The 18,857-nt window shown below is 44.8% G+C and overlaps 1 long non-coding RNA gene across 1 annotated transcript in view; it reads right to left on the bottom strand.

Moving 5' to 3' along the window:
- LOC127913994 (uncharacterized) overlaps positions 1–18,857 on the bottom strand; it is a 423,857-nt gene that overhangs the window by 351,668 nt on the left and 53,332 nt on the right. The gene's annotated exons all lie outside the window — the stretch shown is intronic.

Genomic DNA, 18,857 nt, shown 5'->3' with positions numbered 1-18,857 from the left:
GTTTGAAGCTTGTGTACAAAACGGAAACTAAAAGAAGCAAAAACTAAACTTAAGAATGGGAAGCAGAGAAATACCGCACATAGAACAGATTTAACATGTCTTAGACTTGCTTTCAATGAGAATGTCAGATCTAGAATAGATAGATCCATTTTCTATGTGAATTTGGTCAGGTTGCCCAAAAGGTTACATATTGCATCTTCAAGGTTAGGATATGAGAGGCAATGTCTACTCAGAACTCATAGCACAATACAGCAGAATCCTGTTTTCTGCTCTAAATGAGGAGCCTAACACGCAGGGCACACAGAAGCCTTGATGTAATTAGCCCCGGCAGAGGGTCCACTCCCATTGGATGGGGAAATGTCTGGTCTGCCTGGTGGAACACTCCAGTTAGGCAATATGATTTGCATCCATGCTTGTCTGTGGAACGTAATGCGGCGCTAATGCTAATTGGGAGGCTAAAGCTTACTGTGTGCTTCCCAGCTGAAACAGTTTTTATGACTAAATGCTATGACGTTTTTGTTCGGTTTGGTCTTCGGCAGGTTTACCGTCGTCAGTGATTGGTCAACAGTACTACTCCTAGTGTTTGTTTTCATTCAAGGAGAGATGACTCGTTTTCATGCACCTTTGTCCACTTGAGAAATCGAGACGTTGGGACTATACGCTGTAATCTGCTCAAAGCATATACTTCTGAGACATTTAGCATCAAGGTTTCCCCATCCCAGATCTCAGAACTGTTTTGTAGTGATTTTTAGGGGGGTGCAATCGCAGATAGAACCTTATGGCTCTGAAATGTCAATCTGCGTTCAGCCATGGGATTCTATCTGGCACAGAATGTTACAATTATTTTAATAGATAAGTACATACATGTCATTATTAAATAAAGAGAATACCCTTCCTTCTTTCTAATCACATCCTCAAATATATTAATTCATGTTCATCACACATTTGTTCAAGCGATAGTTCCATAAAATGACAAATACACTATTATCCTATGGATAACTAGCAACATTGCTAATGCTTAGCACTAGATGAGCAAACTGATGCATTTTCTTCTGGTCTCTGACAAACAAAGTCAGGAAACTACTTGTTATTAATCGATAAAATGTGGTAAATTTTATTTTTTGTAAAATACTCTTTCCACTGAAGGTTTCGTATTGCTATAGAACAGGACAAAAACAGCAATGCCTGTCCGAAGGGCATTTAAAGACAATTTCTCCATTTGTCAACTTCATATTCGTCATTACCAGCGCCATCCCAAAATCAACATGTGTGAAAATGGCATGTTTCTATGTTTTGTACTAAAAAAAAGATAGAGGGAGATAAGCGTTTCCAATGACAACCTCGGTGTGCATCACGTGATTTTAACCAATTATGAGAGGGCATTGCCTACTAATTATTTTCTAGTTCAAAACATATGCTAGAGATGATGAATATGAAGTTGAAAAATGTAGAAATGTCTCTTTAAAACACTTTTCCTGTATTGGTGTGTTTCTACCATATAGAGCTTAAGTTATGGCCATTCTTCTGAAAATGTGGTCAAATAAACAAATAATTCAAAGTAATTTAGGGATTTGGGACAATAAGGTTCTATCTGCAAGATGTATCATTTTGAGATGAGTATTTTTCAAGTCTCAGATCTCAGTACTGTTTTGTGATGTCTTCCTCTTTCATGGCTCAATAAGGATATCACTTGACATAGTTATTTTTGATTGACAACGTGGGATTGGATTGCAGATAAAACCTTATATCAACAAGTTGCTATAAGACACCCACCATGAGCACCCACTAAATTTGCCCAAGAACAGGCTAACAAAAACAGGGAAGATCAGATAAATTATTGTTTTTCTAGAAATTAAATATGGAGCACCAACTTAAGGTGATGACCCTCCACATCTCTCAAGACAACTGGAGGACTGGGCCAGCCGCTCTTAAATATCACCTGGGCCAGCACAGGTGAAACACCTTCTGACTAATGAGATGGACAAAGCTAGTACAGGTGTAACACATACTGACTAATGAGGTGACACCAATTGGTGCGCCCCATGTAGTAATGCGCTAACGACGAAATATAAATGGAATAACCAAAGCCTGTAACAGTCACCAACTGAGCATGTCAGGAATTATAGGGGGAAAATAGATAAAACCATAGCTAGGATTACTAGGAAACGTAAGGATTTCACCTAACATTTGATTTCTGAAGAATTAGGACAGATTTCCCTTGTAAAATAGATTTGAATCTCAATGGGATCACCTTCATGAATAAAGGATAAATACAAATAAATGCGTGATCATATCAGCTCGTTGCATTGTGACAACTTGATTGCCCAGATGTCAGCATGCCATGCAGTGGACTACTCTGCATTTGCAGGAGTGTTTACAAGTGTCTGCTGGCTTGGCTAGCTAACCTCTACTACTGTTATGTCCCCCTGTCATTGGCTCATTAGAAACAAGTCCAATTATTCGCTAAATGGCATATATTATTCATCGCCTCTCATTCATCATACACCATGACCAAACTTTTACAAGAGCACTACATCACACACTTACAGTCTCACTGCCATGACATGCACTCTTGGGCATTAGGGCTGTTTGCCAACAGTACAAGATGGTCACACCAGGTGGCTTTTAATTCAGACGTACAGAAACACACGCCGGGGTTCAACGTGTCTTCCCATGCTGGTCTGTCACCATATAGCATATCCTCAAGTCTGGCATTATAGAGGCATTAGAGGGGTGTTATAGGGGAATTATGGGGTCATTTGGGGGGGAAAGGAACAGTGGAGGACTCCATCTCCAACAGCTGAAAGGCTCTCCAGTCTCGACCTATCATTTTAGTGAACTCTAATCTGCAGGCATGTGAGTTACAGTAAAGCACATGCACCAATTACGCACACACGCACACGCACACGCACGCACACACTCACACACACACACACACACACACACACACACACACACACACACACACACACACACACACACACACACACACACACACACACACACACACACACACACACACACACACACACACACACACACACACACACACACACACACACACACACACACACACACACACACACACGTGCACACACACTGCACCTGAGTCTCTCATTAGTGCTGTGGCCAGTGGAGACAGGAGAGGTAATAGGTTCCTGTAATATAGCCCCTAATATGAGCTACTTCATCCTTCATGTCTTTTGACACCTCTCCACTTCTTCTCCCCACTTCCTTAATTTCCTCTCCTCCGCTCCATACCCCATTTATTAGCAGAGGACAGTCCAATTCATTAAGGGGGACGAGTTGCCTTGTTCAGCCATGGAACGTGTTGTGAGGAACGAGAGAATGAGTCTCGTTTTCTCTCGCTCTCTCTTCCCTTGCTCGCTTGCACTATCTGTGGCCAGTCAGTCTGCAGCCGAGGGGCTGTGCCAAGCTAATGAGGCTAGCCACTCCTCACTGGGCTCTGAGCAAAGAGCAGATGTCATTCCTGCAGGCATATCAGACACACACATGCACACACGCACACACACATCATTGTGGAATTAAAAGACCTCATGATCAGAATGAATCTCCAGCAACCAGCTGTCACCTATGAGAGAGGCGAGAGGAGAGCTGTGAAGCCTGTGTACCTGTGAAAGCTATAACTCATCACTTATCTTCCCCAGCACCGGTCAGAACAGCTCCATTCCTCACTAAAACAACCCTCTTCTCTTGTTTCTTAACATCAATGATCATAATGACTTTTTCACTGCAATATATATACAGTACCTAAATCATAAGAGACTGGTGGGACAAGGTATAGGACTGGCTCATTGTAATGGCTGGAATGGAATTAGTGGGATGGTATCAAAAACAGCAAACATATGGAAATCATGTTTGACTCTGTTCCCTTAATTCCATTGCAGCCATTACAATGAGCCTGTCCTCCTATAGCTCCTCCCACCAGCCTCCTCTGACGTACATATGCAGTAAACATAATAATTACATCAAATATTATTTCATACTGCAACATGTGGGTTTTCAGTAAGCTCATGTTAGAGAGGGAGATACAGCTGCTTGTGAGCTCTCACATTTTTCAACATGTTTTTTTTACAAAAAGATTGATTTGGAGTTAGATAAACTTGGATTTTTCAGCCTGGACATATACAGATGTTACCCTCCACAGCATAACCTTCACTCCAGATCAAAACTCCAAACCAACAACCTCATAATGGGGCCTCCCTGGTGGCGCAGTGGTCACTAGAGATTCTGAGTTCAAGCCCAGGCTCTGTCGCAGCCGGCCGCGACCGGGAGGCCCATGGGGCGACTCACAATTGGCCCAGCGTCGTCCGGGTTAGGGAGGGTTTGGCCGACAGGGATATCCTTGTCTCATCGCGCACCCGCGACTCCTGTGGCGGACAGGGCGCAGTGCACGCTGACCAGGTCGCCAGGTGTACGGTGTTTCCTCCGACACATTGGTGCGGCCTGGCTTCCGGGTTGGATGTGCATTGTGTCAAGAAGCAGTGCGGCTTGGTTGGGTTGTGTTTCGGAGGACGCATGGCTCTCGACCTTCGCCTCTCCCGAGTCCGTACGGGAGTTGCAGCGATGAGATTGGGGCGAAATTGGGGCGGAAAAAAGGGGTTAAAAATGTAACATTTTTAAATTAAAGATTTAAAACCGAATAACAAAATTACCTGGAAGGATTAATACTAGCAAACACACCATCCAACCTGGAACTGAGACAGACCAGACACACCAGATACAACTTCAATTAGCACTGAGGTGTGAAGTGAGAGGTGTTGAAGTCTTTGAGCCCATCAAATGTCAGGCTACCCCACCCAAATCCAGAGGCCTTGAAGCCCCCTCCCGCTGTTCAGAGACCATCCACTGGCATTTGGAGCGGCAGCATAACCTAGTGGTTAGAGCGTTGGACGTGTAACTGAAAGGTTGCAAGTTCAAACCCCCGAGCTGACAAGGTACAAATCTGTCGTTCTGCCCCTGAACAGGCAGTTTACCCACTGTTCCTAGGCTGTCATTGAAAATAAGAATTTGTTCTTAACTGACTTGCCTAGTTAAATAAAGGTAAAATAGATAACATTTTTCTACAAGAAATCTGCCTCCAGAAATGAATGCTTCTCCGAAGTGGGTGTGACACCTACTCCCTTTGCCTGCTGCACTGCTGCTTGGATTCCACCTGGCGATCTGTTCTCCGTCTGCCTCTGTCTGGTACAGGTACACTCCCCTCTCTCTCTCTCTCTCTCTCTCTCTCTCTCTCTCTCTAGCTTTCGCTCGCCTCCAGCACACAGGCACTGTTGGGGGAAGAGACTCTGAACTTAAAATGGCTAGCCCCAAGTCGTTATATATTTTTTCTTGTGCATTTTGCCATTTTTTTATTTGCCTCATGACTCCTGCATGATTTGTTGACAATGAACTTTATTTGTTTACCCAACCATGGGACAGACTATGTTTGTTCCCACACTCGGGCCTCTGACTCTCTATTGGTTACACAGACTCTTGGCCTCCCATCCTATTCTAACCACCTCGCGCCGGCTTTGTATTCATGTTACCAGATGAAATTGCTGTATAATGTGATCTTGTTGCCATCTAATGCACATTCAAATGTCAAAAAATCTACACTGCAGAGCCTCTCCCTGTCCTCTGCCGTGCCCTGATTGTATTACTGTTGATGATATCTGGAAATGTGCATGTACACCCTGGCCCATCTACTGTTGCTAGCCCCAATTCTGACTTGAGCTCTAATATCTGTTTCACTGATTTCTGCTCTCGTAAAAGCCTGGGTGTTTCGATTACTGATGTTAACCTTTCTGGTTATAACATTTGTTGGTAAGACAGATCTTCCAAAGCTGGGGCAATCTTTACCAAGGATCACCTTCAGTGCTCGGTTGTCTCCATCAAGTCAGTCCCCAAACAATTTGATTTTCTCGTTTTAAGCATTAAACTTTCAAATAGCTCTTCGTTGACTGTGACTGGGTGTTATCGTCCTCCATCAGCACTGGCCTGTACCCTTCCTGCCCTAAGCTCTCTCCTGACCCCTTACACTAAGTCTGAATTTGTCCTGCTAGCTGACCTAAACTGGGACATGCTTAAACCACCTGACGAAGTCCTAAAGCAATGGGACTCTCTAAATCTTTCTCAGATTATTACCAATCCCACAAGGTATGACTCCAAACACCTAGAAAAGGCTGCTCCCCTCGATTTTGTCCTTTTATTTATTTATTTTTTATTTAACCAGGTAGGCTAGTTGAGAACAAGTTCTCATTTACAACTGCGACGTGGCCAAGATAAAGAAAAGCAGTGCGACACAAACAACAAAACAGAGTTACATATGGAATTAACAAACATAAGGTCAATAACACAATAGAGAAAAAAAGTCTATATACAGTGTGTGCAAATGAGGTAAGATAAGGGAGGTGAGGCAATAAATAGGGCATAGTGGCAAAATAATTACAATTTAGCAATTCAACACTGGAGTGATAGATGTGCAGAAGATGAATGTGCAAGTTGAGATACTGGGGTGCAAAGGAGAAAAAATATATATAACCATATGGGGATGAGGTAGTTGGATGGGCTATATACACATGGGCTATGTACAGGTTCAGTGATCTGTGAGCTGCTCTGACAGCTGGTTCTTAAAGTTAGTGAGGGAGATATGGGTCTCCAGCTTCCTCACAAATTGTCCTGATAGGTATCAATCTGGTGTTTTCCGTAATGACCTTAGTGATCACTGTTTTACAGCCTGTGTTCGTAATGGCTGCTCAGTGAAACGAAATGTCCTGATTTGTCATAGACGCTTGCTAAAAAACTAGCGTCCCACATGGCCAAAAGCCAGTGAAAATGCAGAGCACCAAATTCAAATAAATTACTATAAAAATCTAACTTTCATGAAATCACACATGCAAGATAGCAAATTAAACACTTGTTGTGAATCCAGCCATCATGTCAGATTTCAAAAAGGTTTTTCGGCGAAAGCAAACAATGCTATTATCTGAGGATAGCACCATAGCAAACAAAGAGAGAGAAGCATATTTCAACCCTGCAGGCGCGACACAAAACGCAGAAATAAAAATATAATTCATGCCTTACCTTTGACGAGCTTCTTTTGTTGGCACTCCAATAGGTCCCGTAAACATCACAAATGGTCCTTTTGTTCGATTAATTCCGTCAATTTTTATCCAAAATGTACATTTATTTGGTGCGTTTGATCCAGAAAAATACCGGTTCCAACTTGCGCAATGTGACTACAAGATATCTCAAAAGTTACCTGTAAACTTTGCCAAAACATTTCAAACTACTTTTATAATACAACTTTACGTGTTTTTTAAAGTAAATAATCGATAAAATTGAAGACGGGATGATCTGTGTTCAATACAGGAGGAAAACAAACTGTAGCTAGCTTTCTGGTCACGCGCCTCTATCTAACAGTACACTTCAAGTTACCCTCGTTCAAGATGACTGTACTTCTTCATTACACAAAGGAAAAACCTCAACCAATTTCTAAAGACTGTTGACATCCAGTGGAAGCGATAGGAACTGGAAGAAGGTCCCTTAGAAATCTGGATTCCCAATGAAACCCCATTGTAAAGAGAGTAACCCCCAAAAAAAAAAATCTGAATGGTTTGTCCTCGGTGTTTCACCTGCTAAATAAGTTATGTTATACTCACAGACATGATTCAAACAGTTTTAGAAACAGTTTTCCAAATCTACTAATAATATGATAATATTATCTTCTGGGGATTTGTAGCAGGCAGTTGAATTTGGGCATGCATTTCATCCGGATGTGAAAATACTGCCCCTTGTCACCAAGAAGTTAATGAGCAAGCCTTCCTTCATGACCTGGCCTCAGTAAATTGGTATTGAATCAGCTTAATCCCCTCTATCGAAGACACTTGGACCTTATTTAAAAAATATATATTTTCAGTGATATTGTTAACAAACATAACCCCATAAAGAAAATGAGAATTAAAAACAGGTTCAGCCCCTGGTTCTACCGTGATCTTGCAGAGTTTATCCACTTCAAGAATTGCATTTGGTGAAAGGCTCTGCACATGCATAATCAGGCTGACTGGCTCTCATTCAGGAAAATGGGAAATAAGTGCACTAAGGCTATATAGGAGGCCAAAGTGAGTTACTTTAAAGGAGCAGTTCTCTCTCTGTGGGTCTAACCCCAAGAAGTTCTGGAAAACAGTTAAAGACCTGGAGAATAAACACTTCTCCTCACAGCTGCCCATGTCCCTTAAAGTTGATGACGTGGTTGTTCTTGACAAGAAGCACATGGCCTAGCTTTTTAATCACCACTTCATTAAGTCAGAATTCCTATTTGACTCAGCCATGCCTCCTTGACCGTCCAACATTTCCTCATCTCCCACCCCTTCTAATGTGACTAGCCCCAAAACTCCTCCCTCTTTTTCCCCTGCCCCGCTACAAAGTTTTTCCCTGCAGGCAGTCATTGAGTCCGAGGTGCTAAAGGAGCTCCTTAAACTTGACCTCAACAAAACCATCTGGGTCAGTTGTTAAGGTTGCTGCCCCTATAATCGCCAAGCCTATCTCTGATTTGTTTTACCTGTCTCTCCTCTCTGGGGAGGTTCCCATTGCTTGGAAGGCAGCCACGGTTCATCCTATATTTAAAAGGGGGAGATCAAGCTGATCCTAACTGCTATAGGCCTATTTCTATGTTGCCCTGTTTATCAAAAGTGTTGGAAAAACTTGTCAATAATCAACTGACTTGCTTTCTTGATGTCTATAGTATTCTCGCAAGTATGCAATCTGGTTTCCGCTCAGGTTATGGATGTGTCACTGCAACTTTAAAGGTCCTCAATGAAGTTACCATTGCCCTTGATTCCAAGCAAATGTTGTGCTGCTATTTTTATTGACGTGGCCAAAGCCTTTGATACAATATACCATTCCATTCTTGTGGGCCGGCTAAGGAGTATTGGTGTCTCTGAGGGGTCTTTGGCCTGGTTTGCTATCTACCTCTCTCAAAGTGTGAAGTGTATAAAGTCAGAACATCTGCTGTCGCAGCCAGTGCCTGTCACCAAGGGTGTACCCCAAGGCACGATCCTAGGCCCCAAGCTCTTCTCAATTTACATCAACAACATAGCTCAGGCAGTAGGATTACTACCTCTGAGGGTTTAGAGCTTGAGGTAGTCACCTCATACAAGTACTTGGGAGTATGGCTAGACAGTACATATCAGCATATATCAAAGCTGCAGGCTAAAGATAAATCTAAATTTGGTTTCCTCTATTGTAATCGCTCCTCTTTCACGCCAGCTGCCAAAACTAACCCTGATTCAAATGACCATCCTACCCATGCAAGATTACGGAGACGTAATTTATAGATCGGCAGGTAAGGGTGCTCTAACACGACTAGATGTTCTTTACCATTCGGCCATCAGATTTGCCACCAATGCTCCTTATAGGACACACCACTGCACTCTATACTCTTCTGTAAACTGGTCATCTCTGAATACCCGTTGCAAGACCCACTGGTTAATGCTTATTTATAAAAACCCTCTTAGGCCTCACTCCCCCATATCTGAGATATCTACTGCAGCCCTCATCCTCCACATACAACACTCATTCTGTCAGTCACATTCTGTAAAAGATCCCAAAGCACACACATTCCTGGGTCGTTCGTCTTTTCAGTTCGCTGCAACTAGTGACTGGAACGAGCTGCAACAAACACTCAAACTGGACAGTTTTATCTCAATCTCTTCATTCAAAGACTCAATCATGGACACGCTTACTGACCGTTGTGGTTGCTTTGCGTGATGTATTGTTGTCTCTACATTCTTGCCCTTTGTGCTGTTGTCTGTGCCCAATCATTTTGTACCCTGTTTTGTGCTGCTACCATGTTGTGCAGCAGCCATGTTGTGTTGCTCCCTTGTTGTTGTCATATTGTGTTGCTACCATGCTGTGTTGTCATGTGTTGCTGCCTTGCTATGTTGTTGTCTTTGGTATGTCTTTATGTAGTGTTGTCTTGTCTCTCTTGTTTCGATGTGTGTTTTGTCCTATATTGTTATTTAATATTAATCCCAGCCCCGTCCCCACAGGAGGCCTTTTGCTTTTTGGTAGGCCGTCACTGTAAATAAGAATTTGTTCTTAACTGACTTGCCTAGTTAAATTCAATTCAATTTTTAAAAATTCAAGTAGTAGTGTGATGTATTACTTTAACCACAGTGATGCCAGAGATGCAGTCATCTCACTTCATATCCTACTTATCCATTTTTGATGGGGATTAATATTTCATGGAGCTGTCAAGTTTTCCCCTCACTTAGTTCAGCAAAGAGGTGATATAACCATTATGAGACATTGTTACCAATGTTGCTTCCGGTTCTCCAAGGTTTAATCCACTCAAATGGTGTGTTTTACAGAGAAAGAAATCCATCTGCCAATCAAGAAGTCAGTGCATGAAATTATTGTAATATGAACAACTTCCTGTTGTTTTTCCACTTTTGCATTTTGCAGGAAATTTGAAGTACTGAGAATTTAGAGCAGAATAGTTTCCAAGAAATATCAACAGAAACCTCAGATGAACAAGATGATTGAACCCCATCGACTGCAGTGCTGACAGTCTACATGCCCCTCTATTGCATACAATGCCATTGGCTGCACAGAGTAGCATTATTAGAAATGTTCAAACTTACACCTTGATTAGGCTTATAGAAATACTCCTTCATTTGTTTCATGATGTTCAATTTGAGCGTCATTATTTCTACATAGCCTCCACTTTCTCGTTCTGAACGTCTAACATGAGTGGGACTGGTGTGGCTTCGCGACAATGACCACCCCAGCAGCCTCTCACCGATTTGACAGCTCAAATGTAGTTACCCCTCTGACATATCGCGTAATTAAAAACAATGATTGGCTATGCAGGTGTCGGTTATTGTAGGTTAACTCTGAACTGATTGAATCTCACTCTCTCTTTTGTTTTCTCTCTTCTTCTCTTTCTTCTCTCTTTCATCTCGCTTTCTTCTCTTCTTCTCTCTTTCTTCTCTCTTTCATCTCTCTTTCTTCTCTCTTCTTCTCTCTTCTCTCTTTCTTCTCTCTTTCATCTCTCTCTTCTCTCTTCTTCTCTCTTTCTTCTCTCTTCTCTCTTTCTTCTCTCGTCTCTCTTTCTTCTCTCTTCTCTCTTTCTTCTCTCGTCTCTCTTTCTTCTCTCTTCTCTCTCATCTCTTCTTCTCTCTTTCTTCTCTCTTCTCTCTTTCATCTCTCTTTCTTCTCTCTTTCTTCTGTCTTCTCTCTTCTTCTCTCTTCTCTCTTTCTTCTGTCTTCTTCTCTCTTTCTTCTCTCTTCTCTCTTTCTTCTCTCTTCTATTCTCTCTTTCATCTCTCTTTCTTCTCTCTTCTCTCTTTCTTCTCTCTTTCTTCTCTCTTCTCTCTTTCTTCTCTCTTCTCTCTCATCTCTTCTTCTCTCTTTCTTCTCTCTTCTCTCTTTCATCTCTCTTTCTTCTGTCTTCTCTCTTTCTTCTCTCTTCTTCTCTCTTCATCTCTCTTTCTTCTGTCTTCTTCTCTCTTCTTCTCTCTTCTTCTCTCTTTCTTTTCTCTTCTTCTCTCTTTCTTTTCTCTTTTCTCTTCTCAACATATGTGTCCGCTAGGGGGCAGTCAACCAAATGTTTTAATTATTTTTGTATTTACTTTATTTAAGAACTCAGTCGGGGCCTCAACTTAGTATTGAGAGTTAGAATACTAGAATACACAAGGTGCTATTTATACATGTGGTTGTGCATCAGCAGTTTTGTTGTTGTGTCAGTCATTGACAGTCTCTCACTTAGCCCATGTCAGAAAAAAAAAGTTTATTGGTAATTTAGTCCAGCCCAGCTATCTAAACTTGTATTAATTCTGGCCAAATTGCCAACCAGGAATGAAGGGCACAAACCCAAGGGCCTTCACCTACAGGGGGCCCCCATTGATTTATAGTCACTTACTCAGATATGCTATTAACATGGCATAAATCGTGGATTTCTTATTTGAATTGCACGAAATTAGCTGTAAATAATTGTAATATTTTATCTCCGGCCCATGGCAAGAGTAGAATTGCATGAAATGTGTCATACAATTTCACAAGGTTCTCTTTGTCCCATGTGTACATGTGTAGAATTGCAGAAAACTTGCTTTAAATGGCAACGTTTTCTCCCTGCCCAAAGGAATGATGTGTAGAATTGTATGAAAAAACTCAAAACATTTGTCTCCACCGTCAAGAGGGGGCCACTCAAATATTTTGCGCACAAGGTGGGAGGCTAGGCCTACTTGCAGTCTCTCTCTGGTCACCCAGTCAATCAGTCTGAAGCCAAGGGGCCGGGCTAAGCTAATGAGGCTAGCCACTCCTCACTGGACTCTGAGCAAAGAGCAGATGTCATTCCTGCAAGCATGTCAGGCATGTCACACATACAGTACACAAACATACAGTACAGTACACACACACATACACACACATTGTGGAATTAAAAGACCTCATGATCAGAATGAATCTCCAGCAACCAGCTGTCACCTATGAGAGAGGCGAGAGGAGAGCTGTGAAGCCTGTGCACCTGTGAAAGCTATAACTCATCACGTATCTTCCCCAGCACTGGTCAGAACAGCTCCATTCCTCACTAAAACAACCCTCTTCTCTTGCTTCTTAACATCAATGATCATAATGACTTTTTCACTGCAATATATATACAGTACCTAAATCATAAGAGACTGGTGGGACAAGGTATAGGAGGACGGCATCATTGTAATGGCTGGAATGGAATCAATGGAACGGTATCAAACACCGACTACATTTGACTCCAATCCATCAATTCCATTCCAGCCATTACAATGAGCCTGTCACCAGCCTCCTCTGATGCACGCATATGTAGTAAACATAATAATTGCATCAAATATTATTTCACACTGCAACATATGTGTGTTTTCAGTAAGCTCATGTTATGTACAGTAGTAGTGTGATGGACTAGTTTAACCCTTATGTTGTCTTAAGGGTCAAACATGACCCGTCACTGTGTTAAACAGAACCCCCTAAATGATATTTTGTCAACTTGAAATTTGATGACTTTTCCTAGAGTGACCCCAACATTAGAAAAAGCCTTTGTTCGTACTTCCATGAAAGCTGTACACCACCAGGGTACAAAGGTTGTCTTAGGGTCATTTTTGACCCGGCAGTTATAAAATCATTTACACACCACAAAAACCACAAAGACACGCACGCGCACACACACACACACACACACACACACACACACACACACACACACACACACACACACACACACACACACACACACACACACACACACACACACACACACACACACACACACACACACACACACACACACACTGATAAATTGAGATTATGTGTGCTACTGATCAGACAAAACTAAAACTCCCCTCCACGACCCCACACATGACTCAAGTTCACAGACAAAATAAAAACAATTTCAGTCAAAGTAAGCATTTCTTGAAAGCATTGTTTACTGATGAGGACTGCAGTCAGAGGCTATAAAGGTGCTGCACATGACAGTCCCCCAAGTTCTCTCTTTGCTGAAGCCATGAGTGCACATTTCAGTGCCCAACAGGTCATGGATCAGATTTATTCAGATGTCCAGGAGCAACAAGAGAACAATGATTTAGAAGAGGAGGAGGTATCTGAAGAAGAAGATATGGAAGAATACAACCCAGAACAAGATGCATCATCTTCAGATGAAGAAGAAGATATGGAAGAATACAACCCTGAACAAGATGCATCATCTTCAGATGAAGAAGAAATCCCCCAAGCTGAAAGAGAGCCATTTTTGTCAAAGAACAGAAAAATAACATGGTCCTTGTCACCATATGACAACCAGGGCAGGATGGCAGCACAAAATGTCAATAGGATGACCCCAGGGCCCACAAGACATGCAGTTGAAATGTCAATAGGATGACCCCAGGGCCCACAAGACATGCAGTTGAAATGTCAATAGGATGACCCCAGGGCCCACAAGACATGCAGTTGAAATGTCAATAGGATGACCCCAGGGCCCACAAGACATGCAGTTGAAATGTCAATAGGATGACCCCAGGGCCCACAAGACATGCAGTTGAAATGTCAATAGGATGACCCCAGGGCCCACAAGACATGCAGCTGAAATGTCAATAGGATGACCCCAGGGCCCACAAGACATGCAGTTGAAATGTCAATAGGATGACCCCAGGGCCCACAAGACATGCAGTTGACCAGGACATCACCTCAACATTCTACATGTTCATCACACCAGCTATAGAAATCATCCTGGAGATGACACATTTGGAGGGTTTCCGTAGATATGGAGACAACTGGAAAATGATAGATGAGATTGACCTGCGTGCCTACATAGGGCTGCTAATTTTAGCGGGTGTATATAGGTCCCGAGGCGAGGCTACATGTAGTCTCTGTGATGCAGAGAGTGGGAGGGCGATTTCCCGTGCCACGATGCCACTGAAAGTCTTTCACGCTTTCTCTAGAATGCCACGATTTCAGAACCGTGAGACGAGACCTGCAAGACGTGTGAGAGACAAACTGGCGGCCATAAGAGAGGTCTGGGAGAAGTGGGTGGAGCCATACCTCTACAACCCTGGGCCTGAAGTAACAGTGGATGAGCAACTGGTTCCATTCAGAGGTACATTTTTATTGTCTGTAATGTAAGGGATTTTCACTGTTTATTATGTATTGCTGTAATATCATTGATTTATGTGATTGTTTTCTGTGACACTGATACTAATTACTGATAGTAAATCTCTTTTGTCAAAAGGTCGCTGTACTTTCCGGAAGTATATGCCCAGCAAGCCAGCAAAGTATGGCATCGAGATATGGGTGGCCTGTGACGCACAATCCAGCTACGCTTGGAAGATGCAAGTCTACACAGCTGACCAGTGGAGGCCTGGAGAAGGACCCGGGGATGCGGGTTGTGTTTGATGTGACAGAAGGGGACACAATGTCACGTGGTTTAGTGATGGTTTAGTGAAAGTTTAGTCATTTTTGACCCTTAGGACAAGGGGAGTATACAGACTAAACAAGAGTTAACCCGAGTGATGCCAGAGATGCAGTCATCTCACTTCATATCCTACTTATCCATTTTTGATGGGGATTAATATTTCATGGAGCTGTCAAGTTTTCCCCTCACTTAGTTCAGCAAAGAGGTGATATAACCAATACAAGACACTAGATTATTGCAAATGTTGCTTTCTGTTTTCCTTTCCCATGGTAGACTCACGTTGTGTTTCCCAGGGTAGACTCACGTTGTGTTTCCCAGGGTAGACTCACGTTGTGTTTCCCAGGGTAGACTCACGTTGTGTTTCCCAGGGTAGACTCACGTTGTGTTTCCCAGGGTAGACTCACGTTGTGTTTCCCAGGGTAGACTCACGTTGTGTTTCCCAGGGTAGACTCACGTTGTGTTTCCCAGGGTAGACTCACATTGTGTTTCCCAGGGTAGACTCACGTTGTGTTTCCCAGGGAAGACTCACGTTGTGTTTCCCAGGGTAGACTCACGTTGTGTTTCCCAGGGTAGACTCACGTTGTGTTTCCCAGGGTAGACTCACGTTGTGTTTCCCAGGGTAGACTCACGTTGTGTTTCCCAGGGTAGACTCACATTGTGTTTCCCAGGGTAGACTCACGTTGTGTTTCCCAGGGTAAGACTCACGTTGTGTTTCCCAGGGTAGACTCACGTTGTGTTTCCCAGGGTAGACTCACGTTGTGTTTCCCAGGGTAGACTCACGTTGTGTTTCCCAGGGTAGACTCACGTTGTGTTTCCCAGGGTAGACTCACATTGTGTTTCCCAGGGTAGACTCACATTGTGTTTCCCAGGGTAGACTCATATTGTGTTTCCCAGGGTAGACTCACATTGTGTTTCCCAGGGTAGACTCACGTTGCCTTTCCCAGGGTAGACTCACATTGTGTTTCCCAGGGTAGACTCACATTGTGTTTCCCAGGGTAGACTCACGTTGTGTTTCCCCGGGTAGACTCATATTGTGTTTCCCAGGGTAGACTCACATTGTGTTTCCCAGGGTAGACTCACGTTGCCTTTCCCAGGGTAGACTCACATTGTGTTTCCCAGGGTAGACTCACGTTGTGTTTCCCAGGGTAGACTCACGTCGTGTTTCCCAGGGTAGACTCACGTTGTGTTTCCCAGGGTAGAATCACGTTGTGTTTACCAGGGTAGACTCAAGTTGTGTTTCCCGGGGTAGACTCACGTTGTGTTTCCCAGGGTAGACTCACATTGTGTTTCCCAGGGTAGACTCACATTGTGTTTCCCAGGGTAGACTCACATTGTGTTTCCCAGGGTAGACTCACATTGTGTTTCCCAGGGTAGACTCACATTGTGTTTCCCAGGGTAGACTCACATTGTGTTTCCCAGGGTAGACTCACGTTGCCTTTCCCAGGGTAGACTCACATTGTGTTTCCCAGGGTAGACTCACGTTGTGTTTCCCAGGGTAGACTCACGTCGTGTTTCCCAGGGTAGACTCACGTTGTGTTTCCCAGGGTAGAATCACGTTGTGTTTACCAGGGTAGACTCAAGTTGTGTTTCCCGGGGTAGACTCACGTTGTGTTTCCCAGGGTAGACTCACATTGTGTTTCCCAGGGTAGACTCACATTGTGTTTCCCAGGGTAGACTCACATTGTGTTTCCCAGGGTAGACTCACATTAGAGCTTTAGAGCTTGGTTCCTCCAGAGAGTAGACCCTGAAGTCTCAGCACCTTAAAAACAAATACATTGGAACAGGCTGAAAACAAAATGACAGCTAATGTTGTATTGCCAACGTGTTCTGTGGCTCAAAACACTGGAGACAAACTCCTGAATGGGGGGGAGAAAGAGAGGTGAGGCCAGGGAGAGAGAAAGAGAGGGGAGGCCAGGGAGAGAGAAAGAGAGGGGAGGCCAGGGAGAGAGAAAGAGAGGGGAGGCCAGGGAGAGAGAAAGAGAGGGGAGGCCAGGGAGAGAGAAAGAGATGGGAAGCCAGGGAGAGAGAAAGAGAGGGGAGGCCAGGGAGAGAGAAAGAGAGGGGAGGCCAGGGAGAGAAAGAGAGGGGAGGCCAGGGAGAGAGAAAGAGAGGGGAGGCCAGGAGAGAGAAAGAGAAGGGAGGCCAGGGAGAGAGAAAGAGAGGGAAGGGCCAGGGAGAGAGAAAGAGAGGGGAGGCCAGGGAGAGAGAAAAAGAAGGGAGGCCAGGGAGAGAGAAAGAGAGGGAGGCCAGGGAGAGAGAAAGAGAGGGGAGGCCAAGGAGAGAGAAAGAGAGGGGAGGCCAGGGAGAGAGAAAGAGAGGGGAGGCCAGGGAGAGAGAAAGAGAGGGGAAGGCCAGGGAGAGAGAAAGAGAGGGGAGGCCAGGGAGAGAGAAAGAGAGGGGAGGCCAGGGAGAGAGAAAGAGAGGGGAGGCCAGGGAGAGAGAAAGAGAGGGGGGAGGTCAGGAGAGAGAAAGAGAGGGGAGGCCAGGGAGAGAGAAAGAGGGGGAGGCCAGGGAGAGAGAAAGAGAGGGGAGGCCAGGGAGAGAGAAAGAGGGGGGAGGCCAGGGAGAGAGAAAGAGAGGGGAGGCCAGGGAGAGAGAAAGAGAGGGAGGCCAGGGAGAGAGAAAGAGAGGGGAGGCCAGGAGAGAGAAAGAGAGGGGAGGCCAGGGAGAGATAAAGAGAGGGGAGGCCAGGGAGAGAGAAAGAGAGGGGAAGCCAGGGAGAGAGAAAGAGAGGGGGGGCCAGGGAGAGAGAAAGAGAGGGGAGGCCAGGGAGAGAGAAAGAGAGGGGAGGCCAGGGAGAGAGAAAGAGAGGGGAGGCCAGGGAGAGAGAAAGAGAGGGGAGGCCAGGGAGAGAGAAAGAGAGGGGAGGCCAGGGAGAGAGAAAGAGAGGGAGGACAGGGAGAGAGAAAGAGAGGGGAGGCCAGGGAGAGAGAAAGAGAGGGGAAGCCAGGGAGAGAGAAAGAGAGGGGAGGCCAGGGAGAGAGAAAGAGAGGGGAGGCCAGGGAGAGAGAAAGAGAAGGGAGGCCAGGGAGAGAGAAAGAGAGGGGAGGACAGGGAGAGAGAAAGAGAGGGGAGGCCAGGGAGAGAGAAAGAGAGGGGAGGCCAGGGAGAGGGAAAGAGAGGGGAGGCCAGGAGAGAGAAAGAGAGGGGAGGCCAGGGAGAGAGAAAGAGAGGGAGGCCAGGGAGAGAGAAAGAGAGGGGAGGCCAGGGAGAGAGAAAGAGAGGGGAGGCCAGGGAGAGAGAAAGAGAGGGGAGGCCAGGGAGAGAGAAAGAGAGGGGAGGCCAGGGAGAGAGAAAGAGAGGGGAGGCCAAGGAGAGAGAAAGAGAGGGGAGGCCAGGGAGAGAGAAAGAGAAGGGAGGCCAGGGAGAGAGAAAGAGAGGGGAGGCCAGGGAGAGAGAAAGAGAGGGGAGGCCAGGGAGAGAGAAAGAGAGGGGAGGCCAGAGAGAGAGAAAGAGAGGGGTGGCCAGGGAGAGAGAAAGAGAGGGGAGGCCAGGGAGAGAGAAAGAGAGGGGAGGCCAGGGAGAGAGAAAGAGAGGGGAGGCCAGGGAGAGAGAAAGAGAGGGGAGGCCAGGGAGAGAGAAAGAGAGGGGAGGCCAGGAGAGGAAAGAGAGGGGAGGCCAGGAGAGAGGGAAAGAGAGGGGAGGCCAGGGAGAGGGAAAGAGAGGGGAGGCCAGGGAGAGAGAAAGAGAGGGGAGGCCAGGAGAGAGGGAAAGTTTGAATAAGGAAAAAGAAAGTCAAACACTGTGCAACTTCACAACGAAATGGAAAGATGAGTGGCATGTGACTTTGCTTATTGTGTAAAACCAGCCATGAAGTAGAGTGCTAAGTCCTGTTCGCAGTATTAACAGAAAGACAGACAGTCAACAAGATGGAAGTAGTCATTCCCTGTGGTGCGGTTTTGCTCTGATGTTCATACATAAA

The sequence above is a fragment of the Oncorhynchus keta genome, chromosome 30 (assembly GCF_023373465.1).
Source record: "Oncorhynchus keta strain PuntledgeMale-10-30-2019 chromosome 30, Oket_V2, whole genome shotgun sequence".
NCBI lineage: Eukaryota > Metazoa > Chordata > Actinopteri > Salmoniformes > Salmonidae > Oncorhynchus > Oncorhynchus keta.
This window is presented reverse-complemented; position numbering and strand designations above follow the sequence as displayed.